The sequence below is a fragment of the Canis lupus genome, chromosome 10 (assembly GCF_011100685.1).
Source record: "Canis lupus familiaris isolate Mischka breed German Shepherd chromosome 10, alternate assembly UU_Cfam_GSD_1.0, whole genome shotgun sequence".
Taxonomy (NCBI): Eukaryota; Metazoa; Chordata; class Mammalia; order Carnivora; family Canidae; genus Canis; species Canis lupus.
In genome coordinates, this window is record NC_049231.1 from 38,291,737 (window position 1) to 38,315,331 (window position 23,595).

Consider the following 23,595-nt stretch of genomic DNA (forward strand, 5'->3'; position numbering starts at 1 on the left):
TCATACCCAGGGCTGTCTGACTTCACAGATTTACCCACAATGCCAGTGGCTCTCCCTCATGGCACAGTCCATGGACCAGCAGCATCTGCACACCTGGGAAGTGGTTAGAAGTGCAAATTCTCAGGGCCATCCCACACCTGCTAGGTCAGAAACTCCAGAGGTGGGGCCTAGCTATCTGTGTTTTAACAATCCTCACAGCAGTCTCTGATGGCTACTCAAGGGTTATGTCCATGTGCCATACCATGCTTTCTCCCAACAGGAAGGTCTTTTTTGTTTTTAAAGACCTAAAAATCAAGGCAGTTCTCAGGTGCCTAGGTGACTGAGTTGATTAAGCAACTATTTGACTCTTGGTTTTGGCTCAGGTCATGGTTTCATGGTCATAGGATCAAGCCCCACATTGCACTCTGTGCTCACTGCAATCTGCTTCAGATTCTTTCTCCCTCCTCCTCAGCCCCTCCCCACTCATGTGCACTCTCTCTCAAATAAATAAATAAATAAATAAATAAATAAATTTTTAAAAAAAGAAAGCAAGGCAGTTCTATACTTTACACAAATATTAGGATTTCCATGTCATAGTTTGGTTTTGTTTCTGTTTTGTCCTTTTTTTTTTTTTTTTTATTCATGAGAGACACTGAGAGAGAGAGGCACAGATACAAGCAGAGGGAGAAGCTGGCTCCCTGTGGGGAGCCCAATGTGGGACTCGATCTCAGGACCCCGGGATCATGACCTGAGTCGAAGGCAAACGCTCAACTGTTGAGCCACCCAGGCGCCCCTATCCTTAGTTTACTGGATTTAAAATGGGGACCCATCATAGGCCTGGGACTTGGTCTAAAGGTGCCAGGTCTGCCAGGTCTGGTTCAAATCGCAGATTTGTTATTAAAGCTGATTTACCTAATCTCTCTGTCCCAACTTGTACAAGGGGAAAATATAATAACAAACAAATCTCACAACGTTGCTGTGAGGTATATGGTGTTCAAAAAATATGTGTTGAATGGCTATAAAACTCTCAGTGATTGAAGGCATGTGTGTCACATGAAAGATTTAAGCTCATGGATAGGAAAATGTTTTGATTAGCAAATAACCTAAATAGACTATCATGGCAGATTATTAGGAGCAGCAATATAAGTATAGCACAGTGGTTGAGTGTGATTAAGTGATTAAGAATTTGGACTTCCTGGGCTCCAATCTCAGCACAGCTTACCAGCTAAGTGAACTTGAGCATGATGCTAACCCTGTGACTCTCAATATCCTCTTCTGAAAAATTAGAAAATAGTAGCTATTAAGAGAGATTAAGTGAGTTCATAGCTACTGTTTGAATATCACTGAGAAATTTTCCTTGGCTCATTCTCACCATATCAAAAATATTAAACCATCATTCACACGAGAAAATTAGGCAGAATTAGATTCTCTCCCCTGAACTCAGACAGTCATTTCAGTGGGTGCTGTAGGCTGTCCAGAAATAAACTACAAGATGCCCAGTCCAATTTGAATTTTAGGTAAAATAGGGATAATTGTTTAATGTAAGTATGTCCCACTTATTGCATGAGACATACTATACTACAAGTATTCTAGAACATTATTCCTAGTTTTTCTGAAATTCAAATTTAATTGAATGTTCTTTACTTCCCCCTCTAGATCTTTAAACCCAGTTTATCACCCTCATTTTGGTGGGGAAGAGCCATGTCTTAATTAACTTAATTACATCCTTGGAACCCAGCAGATTTCTCGGCAATGATAGGTGCTCAGTAAATCTTTGGCAAATGAAGAGGAAAGACTTCCATGAGAGTCAGTACTTCCATGTTTGGGCTGCTTCAATTATTTTCCTGTTGTTCTAACACAGCTACATGACTAAAGTATCAGACTAGCCTAATTCTGCAGACTCCCATGGGTCTGTGCAAGTAGCATTTGCTCTTTAGTTAGTGCCTGGAAGTTATCAGGGGAGTTTAGACATGCTGAAATTTCACACTGTAAAAATGAGTATTCCCTTTTAGCCTGACAAGGGCTGCCATATTGAAAAACAGAGCCAACACATCTATTTGGCATTCTGGAAGACCTTTCCATGTACCATGTACCGGACTAAGAAAAGAAGACACAAAGATGTGTAACACACAGTCCATGTCCTCCAATAGACGATTTTACTATCTAAATTGAAGGGGTAGAAAAGAAAATAAACAGGAAAAAATGTTAGTGTTGAACTAAGGGATTAGGGCCTGAAGAGGATCACACATTAGTTCAAAAGAGAACATTTTTTTCTCTTTTCCAAGCAGAGAAAGTTTCCGTGGACATGTACCAAGTTCAGGGGTCTGCATCCTGCTTTCAAAATACACAGTGATGTAGTTCAGGTGTAGGACACTCCCTTCCCTCCTGAGACCCTGAAAGCTCAGCTATTTGACTAACAGCCTTGAGTTGAACCCAGGGAACCAACTTTCCTTGGATTAAACTTCTTTTCTTTTTAAGGTAGTGATGAGCTCATCCTTTGAAACTAGATTCTTTTCTGGGATCTGTCAAACCAGGAGCCCTTTGATATGTTGTTTCAAAAATATTTTGATCTTGGATTTTATCAACCACGGAAAGAAGGGTAGAAGATGACAAAGGAAGAGAAGGAAGAGGGAAGAAAGGGCTGGGAAGAACATAGGGAGCTCTCCTTCGCCTGCCATCAGAACTAATGAACGGCCCTATCGATGGCATCACCGCGACTCATATAACAGAAGGACTTGTAAAAAATAATTGGATTTATAATAGGCCTTGAGGCAGTCAAGTCATCGCATGAAGCTGAGCCAGGGAATTACAGGCATGAAAATTAATCAGGCCCTCAAATGAAGCTGTATGTAAAGAAAGGGATGAGTTTCCAAGATGAACAGAGGAGGTTTGATGTGTTCCTAGCTAGAGATGGCTTAATGCTGAGTGAGAAAGAACCATGCACAGACACAGGTCTTCAAACTTCCTGAGGCATTCGCTCTTCTTTCCCTTGTTATTGAAGTCTCTCGTTATTCATCTTCTGAGGAAGAATGGAGTTTTGTGGGGCTTAACATCTGGTTCAATCTCAAAAAATTTTAAATTCCATTACCCAAGATTTTAATAGATATTTAAAAGAGAAGGAGGAAATGTTTCCGTGGCTGATTAAAATCACAGATGTTTCAACCTGGAAAGGTTCTGGAAGAACATCTTTTTCTAACTTTGCGCTTTAGAAACAAGGGGACTGGGGCCCAGAAAGGGCGAGCACCTTGCAGAATCTGACCACCCTGTGAGCTCACCAGGCCCTACAGCTGTCCTGGCCCTTGTGCACATAGGGATCAATAAAAAGGTAGTGACTACATGCATAAGTCTTATTGGTTGAAGGCAAGGTGAGATGCATTACAGATTCCTCAGCCCCTCACTGCATCTTGTTTCGCTTCTCAATGATTCTTCTTTGTTGCTTAGAGAATGCAGGCCCAACTAGAAGCTTTAAATACATGATGACTCTCAACTCTGAAATAAAAGCCCTTCTCAAGGCAAATTTATAATCAAGGTGCTTTAGCACTTCAGACAAGTGAGAGGTCAAAAATCCTTGTCCATATGATTGTTTCTGTAACCAGGGGACAGTTTCTGTCTTTACCTGATGGAAGGGAAGACAGCGATGCACCTGAAGGCGCACAGCTAGTTACGGGCTGAGTCTGGACAAGCTCCCGGCCCCCTAACTCCCAGACTAGGGCTTGATCAACAACTCCCAGCTATGTTGTGGCTGGTGGAAGACCAGGGTCTGTGTTTCCCTAAGCAGCTGCCTCTGCCTGGGTAGAAATGACAAGCAGGATAAGGTATTAAGTAACAAACCCACCTAACATTTTCATCTCCTTCCTGAGCAGCAGTACAACTCTATTTTATTTATTCAGTCCGCAAACGTATTCTAAAGACCTGCTGTGTGCCAAACTGGGTGCCGGGGGTGCCTCTCCCTGGATCCAGTTGGGACAGGCCCTGTGCCTGTCTCAGGGAAGCCTACCCTCAAATGGGAGAGAGACCTACAGGGGCGCTAAGAACTCCAGAAGTTTCCAAGAAGTGAAATTTTGGATAAAACACAATGTATGTGAAGCATAATGAAGCCAGTGCACTTGATAACCAGGCAAGAGAGGAGAAAAGGACACAGGCCTATGAGGAGAAACATTCTCGGCCTCCTCCAGCAAGAATCTTAGGAATGGCCGTTTATACTGTGTCAGTAGCCTGAAGTGCTCCAAGAGATAAGGAGCCCCTCTGGCTGTAACAACCCTATTTCGATTCAGAACACTAGATGTTCTACCACCAAGCAGAAAATCCATAACTCTTCCAGGGGACTCTTCCTCATCTGTAGTGACTCCCATTCAAATTAGCACATCTTCCATAGCTCACCATCCTCGGGAAGAGGGAAGGCACAGCCTATCCATTTCCTGTCCCCATTCACATAGCATCTACCATAGCAGTGTTCATGCCCCTGCTCCCAGGAACCCCTTCCACTCTCAATAATTATTGAGGACTCCAAAGAGCTTGCATTTATGTAGAGTGCATCTGCTGGTGTCTGCCATAGTAGAAATTATGACTGAGAACAGTTTAAGGTATATATTATTCATTTTTTCAGAAAGAATAAACCTCCCACAAGTTCACATAAAAGATATTTTTGTGAAAATAACACTTCTTAAGAAAGTTAAGAAGAATGGTGTGGTTTTTTATTTTGGCACATCTCTTTTAATAGCTGTTTTCCCCTGGATGCCTGGGTAGCTCAGCAGTTGAGTATTTGCCTTTGGTTCAGGGTGTGATCCCGGGGTCCTAGAATCGAGTCCCACAGCCGGCTCCCTGTGGGGAGCCTGCCTCTCCCTCTGCCTATGTCTCTGCCTCTCTCTGTGTGTCTATCATGAATAAATAAATAAAATCTTTTTTAAAAAATAGCTGTTTTCCCATCTCTGCTGCTGCATTCAAATCAGCTCAATAGATTATTTTGGTCAAAGGAGATTAATATAACCCGGGCTCACAAAATCACACTGTTGGAAAGAGAGGAGCACTGTAATAGTCTCTTAAAGTACTTGTGGATATTCTCCTTTGGTACTACACCAAAATTCAACAAGTGGTACTTTTTAAAAAGTTAGTTATGATGTGGAATCTGAATCTATGTCAATGAACTATACGCAGTCTGTAATTAAAATCCTGGTTCTGTCTTGTATTTTGAATAGGCCTGGTTGGGTAGCTCATGCACTGCTATTTAGAAAATACTGGCTCCATGAGTTCTACAGACAGATCTAACTTTGATTCATTTCATTTTACAAGACCAAAAGTCCCGTTTTTAAAAAATACAACAACCACTGATCTCATAAGAAAAGCCCAGAAGTACTGGAAAGCTATCAAAATTTTCCAAATTTCTTTCACTTAAGAGCTTGAATGTTATTATTGGCAGCAAATACTGCCCCTTGGTTTTCATCATATAACGGGCTCACTTTGTTGTTGAGGCAACGTCTGCCTGATACCCAGTTTTGAATAATTCATTTGTTGGTCGCTCTGTTGAACAAAAAATGGTGTCGTATAAAGGAAAAACTGCTACTTGAGCTTGTATTTCCATCACACAAGTGTTTTTCCCGATGAGCTCTAGTGCATTTGGGTGCCACCACGGTGAACTGTCCATCAGCATCTTTGACACACCATGACTTTTGCAGCATAAATGTAAATATCAACGTGGCGCAGAAGCAAATCAACTTGGGATTATTATGAAAATAGCTTTAATGGCTTAGACCCTCCTTCCCAAAGGGCTCTGTGGATCACACCTTGAGAATGATTAGTCGGCATACCCAAGGAGGAGTAGAGGCCCAGCATGCGGGAATTTGATTGCCTAATTCTCTCCACTTTATCTCTTACGAGAGAAATAAACCTAGTGCTGTGAGAGTAGCCTTCAATTTACCAGTTGGGGCTTGATTTGTGCTCCTTGAGACCCGACTTTGGTTTAAGTTTACTGAAACTTCTCTTTAAAATGCTAGCGTCAAAAGGAACACTGAAGTCGCTACCACATCAACATATACACATTTAACGCTTACGGGGTACAGAACACTGTGCTAGCTACGAGCATGCAAAGCACGGGAAGCATCATCGCATAGTCTCATCCCTGAGCTCTCCGCACAGAGACGGAAGGGTGTGCAATGATGCAAGTCAGCACTTCCTTCGCATGAGTAGAGATTAAAATATTAAAATACAGCAGCTCTTTAGGAATAAAGAGAGACCACTTGAGCCTGGATCATCCACAGATTCGTCAACAAATTTATTGAGAACCTACTAAGTGCTGGATCTGTTCTAGGTACAAGGAATAGACGAATGAACAAGACAAATCCCTGACTTCATGGAATGTACTTTCTATAGCAGGAGATAGGCAATAAATAAACAAATATATCATCTAATGATAGGCATCTATGCAGTGAAGAAAGCTAAAGCAGGGTAAGGGGACAGATTGCGTTGGGGGTCTGTGTGGGGAGGGTCCTACTCTGAACAGGGCAGTTAGGGAAGCCCCTTCTGTGGAGGTCCTGTCTCCTGGGACAGGACCTCGATAAAGAGAGTGAGTGCACTCTCACTCTCACTTTCTTCTGTAGGAAGAAAGCTCTACGTAGAGGGAGCTAGACATGTAAACACCCTGAGACCAAATCAATCCTGGTTCATTTGAAGAACCACAAAAAAACCTGTATGATAAGAAGAGAGGCCAAGAGACTGATTAAATCCTGGATAGACTGAGAAGCCATTGCAGGTGTTGAGGGGCCTCGTCACACACCCTGAATCTAGGTTGTTCAGACAGGACTCTGGAGGCTGAGGGGAACTAACTGACAGAAGGTCCTCGGGAGCAGGGACAACAGGGGGAGGAAGTTTGCAGATATCCTGGAAAGCAAAGGTGGGGGCTGAGAGCAGAGGGTCAAATACGTTAATTCTCCTTGGAAAGCAAGGCAGACAGGATTTGCCTACATGGACTACACGGAGACAATTAGAAAAAGAGCAGAATTGAGGAAACGTCTTGGGTTTGGGGATTGAAAAATCCAGTGGATGATGGTACCATTTACTGTGAAAGGGTATGTGTGGGCTAGGTCCATTGTCAGCTCCGTTTTGGATATACTAAGTTTGAAATGTCTATTAAACGTTCAAGAGAATACGTCGAGGGAGGTATTAAATATATGATTCTACATCTGACGTGGTGGCCGTGGCAGAGGACAGAATTGGAACTAAAGATATAAACTTAAGTGTCAGTATAATAAATGGTGTTCTGAGCCACAGGACTGGACAAGACGAATACAGTGCAGAGAACTGGGTCAGTCTGTGCGACACAGAGAAATCATAGTGGAGCAGGGGAGCCAGCCAAGATCCTTAGAAAAGGCAGCCAAAGAGAGAGAAGGAAAGCCAGGTGAGCGTGGTGTCCAAGAAGCCAAAGGAGAAGAATGACAAGAAGAAGCTATTGATAAACTCTGTCAAATACTGCTGGGGGTTTCAAGGGAAACGAGGACTGGGAGACAACCGTGCACTTGACAAGAAGGGCGTCAGTGGGGAGGAGCTTTGCCGTCTGACTTCAGCATGTTACAAGAACTTGGGAGGGGTGAGGACACATGGGTAGAGATTCACATTGCCAGGCATTATTGCTCCAGAGGAGAGCAAAAAAAATGGGACTGTAGTTAAGGAGGACATGGTAGAGACAGAGGCTTTTTTTATTTTCTGCTGGAAGTTATTGCATGTAGCATAGTTGAGTGCTCAGAGTAATAATTTAGCAGATAGGTAAACTGCACTTTTGGGGAAAGAAGAGGGTTAATGACCACAGCAGATCCCCGTAAGCAGACGAGAGGGAATGGGATCACCAGCATTATCCAAATGTAGGTACTTTGACAGATTTGTTAGTGGAAAAGTAGGTTATTCCCCCTCCCTTGCTTCTGTTTTCTCCGTGATGTATGAGATGAGGTTGTACGCTGATAGGCAGGGGGTTGAGAAGAGAGAAGGTGTGGGTGTGAATTTCCAGAGAAATGCAGGATTGAGGTTGAGAGTTGGCTTGAAATTCATAGCCATACTTTACAGTGAATGAACCAGCGAGAACCTCAAAAAAAGATGAAATTTGAATTGGCCTCAGAAGCAAGGAGAACACTCAGGCTCAGAGATATAGTTTGGACACTGAATTAAAAAAAAAAAAAGTGTTACAGATGTAAGTGCATTGAAATCTGGCACCATGACAGTCTTGTTCAGAGGGACAGTGGGTGCTGGATAAATGTCTACTGAATGAAGAAATGAGTGAGTAGAGGGATGGATTAGTGAATGCCAAGACATATCTAGAGAACAGTGGATGTGGGACATTTCGGTCTTTGGAGGTCCCTAGAGGGGATCAAAGATGAGGAACAGATAGGAACTTAGGAAGATCTTGAACACCTGGATAAAGGTTTTGGCCTTAAATCATCAATAACTGGCACCAATAATTAAGCTTGTTGATAGAAGTTCTGCACTTCAAAAAGCAGGACTTGACCCAGTTCCAGACCACATGAATCTGAGTGCACTCTTCACAGAGTTGGGCTCTTAAAAAAACACTCTAATTTGGTAGCATGACTATCCTACCCAGTCACATTATGAAAACAACCAGCAATGCTCATTTCAAAAGCCAACACGTCTACTTAACATCTCTCTTCTGACATAGTACAGGGCTCTGGGGAGAACAATAACCTAATTTCCTGGGGCCCTTCAAAGTAAAGGGAGAGATGTGGGTCACACAGCAATGTGAACCCACATCAAAACGGAGTGTCTCTCCCTACAAGGTCAAAGAGACCTCAAAGTGGTGATTCACAGACAACAGGTGCCCTCAAAGCTTTTTGTCTCCATGGTCTTAAATGGCATTTAATTGGCTTGCATTTTAATGCCATAGAGCTCTGGGTAGGAGAAAGGAGAAAAGAATTGTAAATTGTTGCAAAAGAATTAGAAAGCTTTTTCAAAGGGAATCATGTTCCAGAGACAGAAAAGGCCATCCAGAAGCTTTTAGGAAACCTTAGGGCATCTGAGGCCAGTCAACACTTCTGCCCTGCAGCCTCCATCCTGAGGCCCCCCGTAGCTTCCAAGGACCATCATTATCATGACAGGTGAGCAGAAGAATCATCACATAAATTTGGACTCAGACTTCCTCCCAGATACCGTTATCCTGCCAGGTCCTCCGGCTTCCTCCACCTGAGGAATTACACTTGGAAGAACCTGAGCCCGGATCCTCCAGCAGCCCAGCCGATGCAGGGGCTCCTTCCCTACGCCGCTCCTGGAGCTCACCTGGCCCACACGATTGCACACCTGGCCATCTCGTTTGGGCAAGAAGTTTAAGAAATGGGAAAAAAGAGAAAGCAACAGAAATCACTCAGCAAAAAAGCACGTCTCCATAAATTATCATCACCAATGAAAACAGTGAGTAGAACCAAAGTTCTTTGAAGGAGGGAGTCTTTCCCAGGAGGGGTACAGCCTCTTGCCTAAAGCTCCGCCGGGTGGGGTTCTCACTGGGTGGTGCTGTTCCTTCCTGTCCTGGTGCCCACAGCCCCAGTGTCCCCCGGCCCTGGGTGTCCCCTGAGGCAGGCCAGCAGCACCCTGCCCTCTCCTGCCTGCCGACCCCGCGGGGGTGCGGGTGGGGGCTCTCGGGGGAGCACCCTCTCTCTGCATCACCCTCCAGCTGACTCAGTTCAGTTCTTTCAAGCTCAGCAGTCTGTGCTCCACCACCGCGGTGGCCTGAGGGAATCACCTGGGGCAGGATCACAGGACACCGTGCTGGCCAGGAGCTTTCATCGTCGGGGCTCCGCGAGCACAAATTACAAGTACAGGATAACAAGGACAGACTGCAGGTAGGGAAACCTTCCCTTCATCCCATGACCCACGTGCAACTGTCGTTGACGTCGTGGTGTATTATGTTCTTTTAGTCCCCACTTCTGGATATTTACCTTTTTACATGATAAGCTCTGTATTCGATCATACTCTATGATTTTTTCCATATATTTTTAGACAGGAGTATTATCCTGTGCATTAAAAATCAATAAAAGAGGGGACACCTGGGTGGCTCAGTGGCTGAGTGTCTGCCATTGGCTCAGGGCGTGATCCCGCGGTCCGAGGATCGAGTCCTGCATCCCGCTCCCTGTGAAGAGCCTGCTTCTCCCTGTGCCTGTGTCTCTGCCTCTCTGCGTCTCTCATGAATAAATAAATAAAATCTTATTAAAAATCAATAAAAAAGTATTTAATCATAGTTCTCCTGTGTGTGTGTATGTGTGTGTGTTTCCTTGCTAGATGCTGGTGCTATAGAGACCTAAAAAGGAAGCCTTAACTCCCAGGCAATCACTTTTAGGGGCAGGTATGATTTAGGAGGGATGTCCTTCAGCGTGTCTTTTCCTGAGGCAGGAACCTTGTGCCCACCCCACCCCACTGCCCCGCCCCCCCAACTCTCCCTGCCCCAGGGGATGCACAACCTTCTCTTTGCTCTTTATGTATGGCAATTTGTACACTCTTAAATTTGCCCGAGCTGCTGGAGCCCAGGAGGCTAACTCCAGCCAAGGGGGGTACACACGGTTCGAGAACATCGAATAATTACAGTTTCTCTCTCATCAGTGCCCACCATGAGCCAGGCACTGGCCTGAGCCCTGCACCCAAGTTAACTCTACATGATTCCTACTTTACAGATGAGGACCTAAGTATCTCACCCAAGGATGTACAACTACGTGGATCCCTAGGGGGGAAAAAGTGTTGGGTTTATTGGTTTATTTTTTTTTTTCATTCTTCCTTCTTTTTTTTAAATTTTCTATTTGTATTAACTTTAGATTTATAGAAAGGTTGCAAAAAGAGTACTCCCCTCCCCCAGGTTCCACTAATGTTAATATCTTTTTTTTTAAGATTTTATTTATTTATTTATGAGGGACACAGAGAGAGAGGCAGAGACACAGGCAGAGGGAGAAGCAGGCTCCATTCAGGAAGCATGAGGTGGGACTCGATCCCAGGACTCTGGGATTATGCCCTGAGCCAAAGGTAGACGCTCAACCACTGAGCCACCCAGGTGTCCCCCACTAATGTTAATATTTCAAGTGACCACAGCAGGATGATCAAAATCAGAACTATAGACCTTATCAAGAGTTTCACTGCTTTTTCCACCTTTTTCTGTTCCTGGAGTGAGCATTGCACTTAGTGCTGATTTCTTTCTCTTGTCCTCTAATATGTGACAGTTTCAATCTTGCCTTGTCATTCATGACCTTGACATTTTGAAGAGTATGGATGCATTATTTCATAAAATGGTATTATTATTTGTCTGATGTTTTCTCCTGATTTGGAGGAAGTTATGGATTTGAGGCCAGGACACCCCAGATGTGCTTGCTCTCAGGACATACTATCACAGGGTTGTTACTGGTATGTTAACCTTGATCACTTGATTAAGATGGTGTTTCCTCATCGCAAAGCTACTACTTTCACTTTTGTCATTTGCAAATATTTGGAGGAAAATGCTTTAAGAGTAGGCAAAGATCCTGCATCTCCTCAAACTTATAGTATCCATTAGTGGGTCCAGTCTGTAACAGTTGGTACTGAGAAGTTTGCCAAAAAGGAACTTTCAACTTCTGTCTTTCTATCTCCATTTATTAATAGGAATTTTATAAGTAACAGATGTTCCTACTCCTCCATTTATTCCTTCAATTATTTATTTATATCAGGATGAGCTAATGGACAGTTGCTTTTTTCTATGGGTTAGAGTCTAATACTGGCATTATTTATTTGGCTACTCAAATTGCTTTAGCTTTTGTTTTTTAGAGCTCCTTCAGGTTAGCTCTTGAGTTCTTAGGACAAGCTAACACAGGCAATGACACTCTAGTGCCAATGAGAACACTAAGCACCAGACTTTGGCTTCTAAATATCATTCTCCAATATAACAAATCAGAGCTCCCTGAAGGAGTGATTGATTCCAGGACTGGGGGAGAAAAAAAATTCAGGGTGAACTTGGAACATCTTATGGTGCCAGAAGGCAATGAAGTGCTCAAATAAGTTTGTTCAGTGCTGTGCCTGGTGCGCCGTGGGTGCTTAATACATGTTTGTCATATAAATTACGGTCTCAACATCAAGTGCTCAGACCACTCCAAATATGTGTCCAGGGTCACCCAAGTATTCCCAGTGACAGTTCAGACAGCCCACAGTGGCACAGCCAGGCAAGTTGCCCAGCCCAACAGCCTGTGTCACATCCCTGTACACACCCAGGAAGAGGCCCCAGGAAATTGTCATTAATGTGGTCTTGGTATCAGGCACCCTAGGCTGCTGCCTCACATCTGCCGTGGACAGAAACAAGCAGCCCCGTACAAGTCCTTTCTGCACAACCTGCCTGTGTTGCTACCCTGACTGAGACTGGCAAAGAAGCTCTGCTTGTGCTCAGAGCATCTTCCACCCTGGTGGGCTAGGCCTCTACAGGATGGGGGGCACCTTGCCTTCTAATACTGCTGATAACAGAAAGATAAAATGATTTCTGTAGATACATAGAACTGAAAACAGTGCCTGATAGGTGCTATCTGTTCAACAACTGCTAGGTTTCACCATTAATATCAATATTTCTAGAAGTAGGAGTTTAGAAACTGCTTCTTCTCCAACAGCTTTCCTGGGGATTATGCTCTGGCTCCTCAGAAGATAAACTAAAATTCAATAAACACTGGAAGCTTACACAATCCTGGCTCTCAGGGGTCCCAGGGAAGGCAGAGTCCATACCCCAAGGTGCACATGGGGAAGCAGGTGACCAGAGGTTGAAAGCATTAGCATTAGATTCTTCCCCAAATCCTCCTTGGCTGCTTGGCTGGTTGGGATGGAGGCAGAGGGAGCAAGGAGGGCTAATGTAGACTGCAAAAAGTACCATAAGACCTTGGCACCACTTTCGTCACAGCGATCTGTCAGAAACATCTACCTGCATGGCTCAAGTCCTTCCTTAAGCTAAGAAAGGGCCTCAGGTGGCCTCATCCAGGTGTGCTTCCCCAGGGTCCTTTCTGACTAATCGCAATTTACTGAAAGAAGTATCCTAGCTCCTGTGCTGAATGGATCTGCATGAGTGTTCCTGGCTCTTCCACCAGACAAAATGTTTCCAGTGAGCTTGACAAAGCTTTCAGAGATATAAATTTAAAAACCTTTCCCTTTCCAAAAAAAAATTAATAAAAAATTTTCCCTTTCTTCTTCCCTTTCCTCATTAGCACAAGCTTCTGACAGTCCTTGATTGTAAAGTGTGCTACATCTTAGGAGTCTTACTTCTGTTTGGGAAATAAAGTGTGTATGGCTATAAGGCTGATCCTAGGGACAGCCCGGGTGGCTTAGCGGTTTGGTACCACCTTCAGCCCAGGGCGTGATCCTGGAAACCTGGGATCGAGTCCGGCGTCAGGCTCCCTGCATGGGGCCTGCTTCTCCCTCTGCCTGTGTCTCTGCCCCTCTGTGTGTGTGTGTGTCTCTCATGAATAAATAAATAAATAAAATATTTTTTTTAAAAAAAGCTGATTCTATTTGAGTGCCTCCAGAAACAAGGGGTGTGTAAGATGTGTCATGCTGAGGGGCATGACAGACCTGGAACAAGCCAGTCCAGTCCACAACTACTGAGGGAGGAACCCAAAGCATCTCCTCACCCCACATTCGGCTCTACCCAGCTGGGACCAAGTACAATTAAAGCTCAGAGGAAAGGTCAGGGACTTTACTGATTCTGAGAGCAAAGGAAGTATTTCATTTCCTTGTGGGATTCTGTTTTAAGAACCCATTATTTCATGAATTGTTTTTATAATGCTAGCTTACTCTTTGGATTATATTTTTTGGTAAAATTGTTTAAGTCACATAGTTAACTGTAGTTTGGAATGAAAAAGTGGTGTGACTTCTTGCCTAATGTGTCAGGAGCCCCTGGGCTAAACTTGAATGGCTGATGCCAGCAGCTTTCCTGATCAATATGAGAAAGGTTGTCACAAAGACTAAAAGGTGACAAATGGGAACATCACAGGGAAGCAGCAGGAAAATATCTGAGAACCAGGTCCACGAGGTCAGTGCAGGATTTTCTGATATTCAAGGGTAAGAAGCACTTCCTGATTTTGGGTTGGGTTCCCAGTGATCACAACCAGACAGGGCTCCCTGATGGGCAGCCCCCACCTGCGAATATGGTGTGGAAAGACCCCAGGTAGACAGTCTACATGTACACTAACTTCAAGGTTGGAACAGTTTTCAGAACCTTTGCTTTCTGCTTTTCTGTGAGATGGTACCCCCCTCAGCCCCACCATCATGACGGTGAGGTCTAAGACCTAGATCTGGGCATAGGGCCAAGTACTTCCATTAAGTTTCCACCTGGTTCATATTAAGAACTACACGGAAGTTGGGGGCCAATGTCTTAGCCAATGACCGTGTTCTCCTTCATTCATATGCCCTCATCAGCATCTCCGTAGGTTAGAGCATTCGTGGCTAAAGCAGGGTTTGAGCCATTTTTGGTCTTTGGAATATATCATCACAATAAACTATGAATCACATCCCATTTTTTTCCCTAGCATATAACAGTCCTTCTAGAAAGCAAGTTAGTTATGTGTACCAAGGATGCTCTTAAAGTTCTCATTTGAGGGATGCCTGAGAGGCTCAACGGTTAGACATCTGCCTTTGGCTCAGGGCATGGTCCCCGGATCCAGGGTCAAGTCCTGCATCCGGCTCACTGCATGGAGCCTGCTTCTCCCTCTGCCTATGGCTCTGCTTCTCTCTGTGTGTCTCTCATGAATAAATAAATAAAATCTTTTTTAAAAAAGTTCTCATTTGACACAGTAATCCCAGTGTTGATGATGAAAAATGAGGAAACAATGTAAAACACAAAACTCCAGGAATATCTTTGTTCACAAAGTTTATTTTGAAGGAAAAAAATTAGAATGTGCAGATATCTAACAATAGGAAACAGTTGCTAGAAACTGGATTAGCAAAAAGAGAGAGAGAGAGAGAGAAAAACGGGATTAATTTCCCAGACTAGGGTAGCTTGAGTGGCTCAGCCGTTTAGTGCCGCCTTCAGCCTAGGGTGTGATCCTGGAGACTCGGGATCGAGTCCCACGTCGGGCTCCCTGCATGGAGCCTGCTTCTCCCTCTGCCTGTGTCTGTGCCTCTTTCTTTCTTTGAGTCTTTCATGAGTAAATAAATAAAATCTTAAAAAAAAATTCCAAGACTAATATATAGTCATTAAAATTATGGAACTCTAAAGACAGCAGAATAAAGTTTTTTATTCTAATGCTTAAGCAAACGTACATCTATACAAGCCTCATAATAGAGAAGAGATTCTCTAAAAGTAAAAGACATTGTTCTGAAAACCTAACCAAGATGTTCTTCTGGAAAGGGAGGGGGTCAGAGGGCAAGGGCTGGCTGTAGAAGCAAGGAGAACATTCCTCTCAGACTTGAGTTCTGCATGAGAGACAGGCAGAGTAAGCCAGGCTGAAAGAGGGCTTGTTCAGCCATACCATCTTCTTGTCTTCAGTCATTGGGCACAGAAGGAGCTGTGGGGTAAAAGAAAAGTCAAATCTTGTCATTGATTTTGGCAAAACCTACTCCCCCCCCCCCTTGACCTTTCCCCAGGTATGTGGTTGTGTAGGGTTCTCCCTCACATGGGCTCCCTCACCCCCAGCTGCAGGGGCAGGCTATGGTGATGTACCCCACTCCATCCCCTGTCTGGGGCCAGATGGAAGATACAATTGGACCCCTTTCAACACCTGTAAGGAGGGACCAATCATCAGGGAGCAACAGTGAGATTCTTGGAGCCATCCTGGCACAGCCTGGGCCAAGAAAATGGATCACAAGTCCTGGCAGCCACACAAGTTCATCAGTGAACTGAAACAGAGAGCCACGCCCAAAGTCTACAAAATAAACCTCACCTCAACCAGCGGTCACCAGGAGCCATTAGAGAGTAAAGGTGGAGACCAGACTGCCCCACCCCCATGATGATAGAACTCAGGCTTCCTGATGCCTGCACACCGCCCAAGGAGAAGAGGAAAGTCTCTGATAAATCCAACATTTTCCCTTCTGTTTCCTTTCTGCTCCTCTTCCTCGCCTTTCCTTTCCCATCCCAAGTAGAATTGAGAGGAAATGCAGGATGCCCGGTTAAATTTAAATTTCAGATAAACAATGATTTTTTATTTTAAGTATAAATCTGTCCCATTCAAATGTTTTGTGTTTGATATGCTAAATCCGGTAACCATACCCCTCAGAGACAGTTTTAATCTGATTAGCCTAAGGCACCTAGAATGGACAATGTTAAGATTCTTTGGGGAAAAAACAGGGTTGGAATAATGAAAGTTTTATTTTGTTAGTACTGTTTGCCGCTGCTACGTTTAGCATTCCAATCTACCGCTAAATGGGAATAGACACTCCAGAATGAAATCAGCTCAGTTACTTGAAATGAAGCTACATTTTCTGTATATTTGAGTGGTACATTTTTTCCTCACTGCAAGACTTGGAAATGAGCAACAGAATGTGTGAAGAAGTAAAAGGAAAAAGTTTCCACATTTTCCATCAGGAAGAATCATAAAGATACTGGCCAGATCCGGTGAGTCCAGAAACAGAGATCTTAATATACTTAAAATCACAAAGGTAATCACAGAACTAAAAGCACATTACCAACCTTTAAGGCACAGGCACACGATTGAAACACAACACACAAATCCCAAAGTGAAAAAGGGTGACCTTTAGAGAATTTAACATGATTTTATTTTTTGGAGTTTTAGCGTGTAAGTGTCACCCTAACTTCCACATTGTGGTTTGTGATGGGTGTAACTGGTTTTCTAAAGTGGATTGGTTCCTTCTCATCTCAGTGATTGGCTCCTCTCCTACCCCACCTTCACCCTATGTGATCGGTTTCTTCTTGTCTCTCCCCTTACCCATGGTTAGGTCTCTCTCTTTATCCCCTTCCACTGTGATGAAGAGGAGGAGATGGAAGAGGAGGGAAGAGAGTAACCAGCTTAGGGGGGGGTTATAAAGTTTAAGATAAAACATAAACATGCCATTGTGTTTTTGAAGCCTTGAATACAGAGTCAAGCTATATTGTCCAGGGAGAGGACTGAAAGGAACCTTTCACGTTTGGAGAGTTGAAAAGGAAAGGCTCTTGATGGGTGTCAGAGACCTACAAGAGGCCTCATGTCTGTGGGACAGATGAGTCAGCTTGGGGAGAGCACCTCAGAGAGATGAATTCTATAGAAGGGACTGGGTCTTAGGACTGTGTTTAGGGGAGTCGAGGACGGCCATGTTAGGCCAAGCATAGCCCAGAGGGGAGGAGATGAGCATCAGAGATGTTCTCGTGGGGGCCCTAGTGGCCCTCGGCAGGAGCAGGCCTGTGAGGCCTCCCAGCAGCAGTGGCCCAGGCAGGGAGCAGGACACGGCTGTGGCGCCTTGTTCAGCTACCAGTGGAGGTTGAGCTGACCCCTTTTAGAAAGGATTTGTTCCCTCAGACTTCACAGCTAACCCAGGGCAGGGGCATGAGGATCTCCGAGGGTGAGATGGTAGATTTTCTGCCAGTCCGGGTGGAAAATACATGAGGGGTGTGGTATCAATATCAGGCAAAGAGGAATTCAAGGCAAGAAGCATTAAATGAGTCAGAATGGTACTTTCTGTAAAGAACTCCAGAGTGAGGGCCTGCCACGAGTCTCTAATAATCCTTCTGCAGTGCTGTTTGGCACTGGCAATCAGAAAGTCTTAAATGTAACTCGCCATATCAGAGAAGATATGATTATCTCCTGAGATGCTTTCATTTGACCAATTTCAACACCATATTATGATTTAAAAATGTGAAAATACTGATATGTGAATTCTCCACATGATTAATGTACAACAAAGCAAAATCTAGTATTGCTCTTCCTGATAAAAACATCACCATTATTTTTTTTTTAATTTTTATTTATTTATGATAGTCAGAGAGAGAGAGAGAGAGAGGCAGAGACACAGGCAGAGAGAGAAGCAGGCCCCATGTGCCAGGAGCCCGACGTGGGATTCGATCCCAGGTCTCCAGGATCGCGCCCCGGGCCAAAGGCAGGCACTAAACCGCTGCACCACCCAGGGATCCCAAACATCACAATTATTAATGCAACATGCAGATGTCCAATTTATCCTTTATTATTTAACATTGATCTGAAGTCAGTGTAATGGCACGTAATGTTATTGCGAGTAATGCACTTTGGAAGGCAAGAAGTCAGGGATAAATATGGGAATGAAAGAGGCAAAAGTAATATTATTTGGGAATATGATTATATGACTGGAAAACAAGAAATTTCATTATAAATGATCAGAAACAATCTAAATTAAGTTAGGTAGCTAGTTACAAATTTAATACAGAAAAAAAACTAATAGCTTTCTCATATATAATCAACAATCAGAAGATATGAGGGAATAAAATATCCCTTTTATAATAAAATGAAACATGCATGAATATCAGACAGGACTACAAACCACATAATCCACTCTACCTTAAATAAAAACAAGTTTACTACAAGAAATTAGGAAGTTTATGATATTTGGGAGCCAAGCGTGGTTGCCACACAATGAGGAGCAACCCTACCTACAGCAATACCCCACTCACACTGCAGGAATGTTCTAGAGAAAATCCCAATGGCACTGAGCACCTTGGTCATGAGATCTTCCAAATGGATCTCCTCTTGGTTCTTACTGCTGTCTTCCTAAATTTTAGGAAGCTGGTGCGTCAGTTCCATAGAACTCACGTCATATTCAGGGCCCCACTACAGAATCTAGAAAATGTGTTCTTTAGCCTTTCGGTCTTTACAGGAAGCATGCTAGAAGGGAGTTCCAGCTAGTGTTGAATGATACAATTTATAGTGTCCATAGTCAGATAGAAAATAATTAATAAGAAACATGTAGGATGTATAGTGTGTGCAGAACATTGTAAAATTCAGTTGGAGGACATTGAGAACTTGAAAAAAAAATGGAAATATGTAGTTAGTTCTTCAGTAGAGACAATTAATAATGCAAAGATGTCGACTTACCCTAAATTACAGCCATCCAAAATCCAAATCAAGATTTTTTGAGGTAAAACATTATAAACGTTTTAGTCTGAAAGACAAATCTATGAAACTGTTAAGAAAATTCTGGAAGAGAAGAGGGGCACCTGGATGGTTCAGTCAGTTAAGCATCTGCCTTCTGCTCAGGTCATGATCCAGGGACCTACTTGCTTCTCTCTCTCCTTCTGCCTGCTGCTCCCCCTGCTTGTGCTCATGCTTTCTCTCTGTCAAATAAATAAAATAGAAAGAAAAGAAAAGAAAGAAAGAAAGAAAGAAAGAAAGAAAGAAAGAAAGAAAGAAAGAAAGAAAGAAAGAAAGAAAGAAAGAAAGAAAATTCTAGAAGAGAAAAAAAGTGAGGTGAGAACTAGCCTTAACACATAAAAGTAGATTTATAAAGCTTTTGTAATGAAAATTTGGCCCTGGTGCAGGATCGGAGCGAGTCCAAAAACGGATCCAAATGTATGTCAAAATGTAGTACACAATAAATGTGCTCTTTTAAACCACTAATGAGATAAATAAATTCATCCATGAGTGGCATTTTTGAAAACTGGTTCAATATATAAATAGATAAAATGTTATGCTATTTCCTTTGCCTTACCCCAATATAATGCAGGTGGGGTAGAAATTTTTATAAACACAAAGGTATAAATATATTTTCTTTATTAAAAGATTCAAACATCTATAGAAAGTAGAAAAACATTTAAAACAGAACTGACAAACCACAGCCCTGAGCCCAATCCAGCCCCCTGTCTTTTCAGATAAATAAAGTTTTATTGGAACACAGCCACCCCTATTTATTTATATTTTGTCTGTGGCTGTTTTCCTGCTACGTCAGAGTTGAGTAATTGTGACTGAAACCATGACCCACAAAACCTAAAATTTTTGCTATGTGATCATTTACACATTAAGCCTGCCAATCTGATCTAAGTTTAAAAAATCTAAGAAAAAAGTAAAAATGCTCCAGGACTACACTGTTTCCACCACCATCGAACACTTCTTTCCCAGAGTTAACACAGCTAGTAATACAAGTGGAGCCTTCCAGGCTGTTCATTATACATTCATGTGCACACATACAAATAATTTTCATATAAGTGATATCGCATATAATATGTATTGTTCTATAACTTGTTCTTTTCATATAGTACATCTGTAGTTCTTTCAATGCCATAGAGAGGTACCTCATCCTTTTCAGTGACTGCACAATATTATACAGTGAGGATTCAACCAAAATTTTGTCCTTCCATAGGGAATGAGATTTTCCAATGTCTCATAATTATAAGCAATATAACAAAGAATACTAAATGTTCACCTGTGCACAAATATGCACAGGTGAAAAATATTTTAGTAGAATAAATCCTTAAGAATTGAATTACTGAATCAAAGGGCATGCCCTTAAAATTTTAATTTTGATAGCATCAAAATGCCCTTCAGAAAAAGATATCAACACTTAAACTCTTCCCAACTGGGTATAAAATTGATCTGTTTTATTAAGCTTTCTATCCATACACAATATTATCTAATCTTATTAATTTCAGTCACTGTGGTGGGTGAAAAATATATCTCATTATTTCATTTTGCCTTTCTCTGACTGAATGAAGTTGGTCATATTTTAAAGTTTCTTCTGGCCATTTGTGCTCCTACGAATGGCCCATTTTCAGCCTTTGTTCATTTTCTTTTTTAAGATTTTATTCATTTATTCATGATAGACATAGAGAGAGAGAGAGAGGCAGAGACACAGGCAGAGGGAAAAGCAGGCTCCAGGCTGGGAGCCCAAAGCGGGACTGGATCCTGGGACTTCAGGATCATGCCCTGGGCCAAAAGCAGGCACTGAACCGCTGAGCCACCTAGGGATCCTCCTTTGTTCATTTTCTAAAACAAAGTTTGAAAATGCATATTTTGCTCATTCTACACAGCATTTTGTAGTTCTTGTAATTAGTTGCCAACATTTAGAAATTGGGATATTTAACATATTTTAAATTCATATTTCTAGCTTCTCCTGGATATTTGACGGCTCTCCAGCATTGGGCCCTCAATGGCAATAAGTGGCTGGAACAGAAGAAAAGCTCTTTTTTCTAGTGGAGTAGGTGCAATCCTGCACCTCATGTCCCTCTTCTCTTGGAACAGGTCACTGATCTCTTCCAATGACCTGTTAAGTCCCTATAGGGTTTGCACTTGGGTTTTGCAAACCCTTTTCTGTTTGGTCCTTTATCTTTTTTTTTCCTTAATGATTTATAGGAGCTCTTTACACATGTAGATATATGCATGCGTCTCTATTATGCATTAAAATATTTTCTGATATTAATTCCCTTTCTTAAACCTTGTTTATGCTATCTCTTGATAGTCAGAAGTTTTTAAATCTTCATGTAGTGAAATCTATCAATTTATTTCACTTAAGAACCACTGGGTGGTTCCACTTAGGAAGGTCTTCCTTAGGGGATCCCTGGGTGGCGCAGCGGTTTGGCGCCTGCCTTTGGCCCAGGGCGCGATCCTGGAGACCCGGGATCGAATCCCACGTCAGGCTCCCGGTGCATGGAGCCTGCTTCTCCCTCTGCCTGTGTCTCTGCCTCTCTCTCTCTCTCTCTGTGACTATCATAAACAAAATAAAATAAAAAGGAAGGTCTTCCTTAAGTCGGGTTTATAAAAATATAAAAAATACTATTGTTTATGCTTTCCTAAAATGCTTATAGGTACACAATAATATTATACAGTATTACTATTATATGTTTAGTTCTTTCCTATTTCATGTGCAAATTATATTTTGTATGTGTTGTGATAGCCACCTGCCCTATTTCATTTTTAGACTGGTTCATCATTTGCTCTCTTATTTGAAATGCCACAAATAAGAGTACACCATTCTGTGCATCTTTCAAAACTCAATAGCATATCTAGAGGATTATTTTATGTTGGTCTACATAGATCTACCTGATTTTTAATAGCTATATTAATGATTATCCATTTAAATAAGTATTTAGATTTTGTCTAGTGTTAGGCGACTACAAAAAGTGGCACAATAAATATTTGTTCCATATGCACCTGTGTGCCTGATTATCAGTAGAATCAACTCCTAGGAGTTGAATTATCAAGTTTAAATGTATGTGTACTTCGGAAAGATAATGCCTAATTCCTTGGAAGATAGTGAGGCTTATACTCCCACCATCAACATTCAGGACTGCCTTTTTCCAGCCTGTGTATTATCTAATTTACTGATCTTGCAAGACCATCTGATATATCTGGTAGATGAAAAGTGGTGTCCATGATTTTAACTTCTATTTCTTTCATTTTCAATGAGATCCATCCTCCTTTTACGTGGTGGAACCACGTAAAGGAACCATTGCTTATTCAGGTCCTTTGTACATTTTCTAAGATCTTTTTCTTACTAGTCAGCTAATGCTTTACACTGAACTATGAGGTCCTTCTTTTAAGCATTGTAAGTATTTCTTTCTCTAATTTTTCTGTTTAGGCTTTCTGCTGTGTAGAAATGTTTTTAACGCAGTCGTGTGTATTAATGTTTTCTTTTTACGGCTCTCAATTTTAAATATTATTTAGAAGGAACTTCCACTTCTCTCTCTGTCTCTCTTTAATATGGAATGCTTCACAAATTTGTGTGTTATCCTGGTACAGGGACCATGCTAATCTTCTCTATATCTTTCCAATTTAATATATGTGCTGCCACAGAAATCATCCTTCTATCTCTTAATATTTGTTCTAAAAAATATCCCATACAGGACACCTGGGTGGCTCAGTGGTTGAGCAACTGCTTTTGGCTCAGGGTGTGATCCCGGGGTCCTAGGATCAAGTCCCATATCAGGCTCCCTGTGAGGAGCCTGCTTCTCTCCCTCTGCCTATGTTTCTGCCTCTCTCTGTGTGTCTCTCATGAATAACTAAATAAATCTTTAAAAAATAAAAAATCTCCCATGCTAATAGTCATTTTTTACATTTAACTTTCTAAGTCATTTGTAATGGCTTTGGTGGCAAGTTATAACTTTTTTTCAGTTGTCCCAACCATTTAGTAAATAATCTATCTCTTACCAACTGCTTTGAAATTATCATATATTAATTTCCTTAAACATTTGGGGCTACTTCAGGACATTTTATATCATTCCAGTAATTGATCTATTGGTTTGCCAAAGTCAAACCTTTTTAGAGAATGTGGCTTCAAGATACAGTGCCATGAATGAGAGTCTTAGTCTTGGTTCTAAAAGAGACACAAAGTTCTGATTTCATCCCTGACCTCTTAAAGACAAGAAAGAGATTGCTGCCATGGTAAACTCATGAGCTTCCTCTCATCTACAGCCCAGTGACTAGCTCCATGCTGGCCATCAGTGGCACTTGGAGGACACAAGATGAAAAGATAAAGGTGTTGCTAGAAATAGAGGGCTTTGAGGAGATCTCAGGCCATCCCCAGATCCTTTCTTTCCCAGTACAGAAGACTCTGTAAAGACTTCTGATACATATATTCATATGCTGTAGGCAAAAGTGTCTTGGGACATTCTAAATTCAGGATCACTATTTGATATCTCTTGTTTTGGATCTGGCAACAGGAATACCCTAACCTGTTTATTTCATCTCCAAAGCCTGTGCATAGTATCCTAAGCAGCGGAGTCACCACATCACCAGGCTTATGTCATTTGTA

At 42.3% G+C, this 23,595-nt stretch overlaps 1 pseudogene; it reads right to left on the reverse strand.

The window, feature by feature from the left end:
* Positions 1–22,538: 22,538 nt before the first annotated feature.
* LOC119873820 lies at positions 22,539–22,639 on the reverse strand (annotated as a pseudogene).
* Between the last annotated feature and the right edge of the window lie 956 nt (positions 22,640–23,595).